Raw genomic sequence first — 1894 nt, forward strand, 5'->3', positions numbered from 1 at the left:
ACACCATTGTATGCCATGCTTCGGTGACCCTATTCACATGGTTTCCAATTTAAGTCTTCCTACTTATACACACATGTGAGTTTACATATACAAGTGGTTAGGTGACCTTTATCCCACTTATATGGTAAACCCACCTCAAACTCACAAGTTTCCTCCAACATGGTTAGGTGACCTTTATCCCATACCGAGTTCCCAAGTAATTCGAGTGTTGTATAAAAGGAGGGTGTTCGACTTATTTTATAAAAGGGATTTTCGTTTTCTAAATTCTAGATTGGAAAAACTTTTACGTACCTTTCCATTTGCATGCATTCAAATGTATGGTACTTAGTTGAAAAACCTATTTTCAAAGTTCCTATTAATAAAACCCATTTTATTATGAAATCATTAAACTTTAATAAAACCAATTTTATTACCTAACGATTTCTAAGGAACCAATTTTATGCTAGTTGTTGATTCTAAGTAGTTAGTAAACCACATTGCAATAACACAAACAAAAGTAAATCAACCGTGCAAGCACAAAACATATAACCACAAGTTCATAACCATAACCTCCTAATGTTGACTACACTTGTTGACGGAAGACAAGTGTGCTAAAAGGTCTCTCCTAATGGACTCAAAAGGGCATAAGCTTGTGTTGGTGAACTCCCACTTGATCCCGCATTCAAATGCTCCAAGTGTTCACCCCCGTGTTGTGGTCTCCATCATTTTATTTGGGCTTTCTTCCTTGCATCTTCTTTTACAAAACATATCCTAATACATTTTTTTCTAGTAAAGAAAATACAACTAATCTACTTATTATTACAAACCAAATGAATGAATAAATAGATTACATAACCCAAAAAATATTACAACCATGTCGAATGAACAAACAACCACAACACGGGAAAAGGGTTTTTTTCTAATTTTGATAAGTTTAGTTAGAAAAAGGATTCAAAAGGGGATGCAAGTACAATAAACTAAAATTGAGTAATCCAACAAAATAGGTAAAAATTTCTCCTATTGTGTATCGTTTTGGTGGCATGGCCGAGTGGTAAGGCGGGGACTGCAAATCCTTTTTCCCCGGTTCAAATCCGGGTGCCGCCTCATCAGCAAACGAATCGGAATCTCTTATTCTGTTATGCTAATATAACTCAACCTAATTTTACCCAGCCAGAAATAGAAAAGATACAAAAAAAATATTACTAAAATCAAATGGGTATAAAAACTTATTAGATACCATTGACCGCGGTATCTAATAAGTTCTACTTACTATTGGATTTGAACCAATGACTCCCGCCGTATGAAAGCAATACTCTAACCGCTGAGTTAAGTAGGTCATTTATCTTCACAAAGAAAACCAAAAGGGACTCCTCCCGTCGATGAGAACAGAATAAGGGGACTGTTAATACTTGGTTGATTCTAAACATCCGTTCTGGGGATTTTGTAAAAGATTGGAAATCGGAAATCTTTGAATCCAAAATGAAAAGAAAGATTTGATTTTAATGGTCGAAGCAAGACTTCCCGATTCCTTTCCATACAACCAAACACAAGTCCATGGCTAGGTTATGAACATCTATTACACATTCAAATATGCAATAATCACAAGACCAAAATTGGTTTCCCTTTCCTCTCAAACTTTCGGCCCAAACAATAACAAACCGAAAAATTTCGGGTTTTGTCCAAACAACATAAACAATCATCCCAATGACATAGTTTTTCAAGATTACCACATACATGTAAAGTATAACCTTGAAAAACCATGGGGTAACCAAAATCCCTAAAATTTTCGGCCAAATGGTAAAACCCACCTTAAGCCCGAAAATTTTTTGGTCTAATGAAGCATGCATCCGTATAAGCGGCTCTTGATGCCATTGTTGGGTTTTAACAAGATTATGACTTCCATAATCCAACCCAA

General features: G+C 35.6%; 1 non-coding gene across 1 annotated transcript; it reads left to right on the top strand.

The window, feature by feature from the left end:
* Window positions 1-1013: 1013 nt before the first annotated feature.
* On the top strand, window positions 1014-1083 carry TRNAC-GCA (transfer RNA cysteine (anticodon GCA)). Its single transcript has one exon. It is a non-coding gene; the product is annotated as a tRNA-Cys (tRNA).
* Window positions 1084-1894: the final 811 nt, after the last annotated feature.

This window comes from Bidens hawaiensis, unplaced genomic scaffold, assembly GCF_021521415.1.
Source record: "Bidens hawaiensis isolate Kalapana, Puna unplaced genomic scaffold, B.hawaiensis_p1.1 tig00009161_1, whole genome shotgun sequence".
Taxonomy (NCBI): domain Eukaryota; kingdom Viridiplantae; phylum Streptophyta; class Magnoliopsida; order Asterales; family Asteraceae; genus Bidens; species Bidens hawaiensis.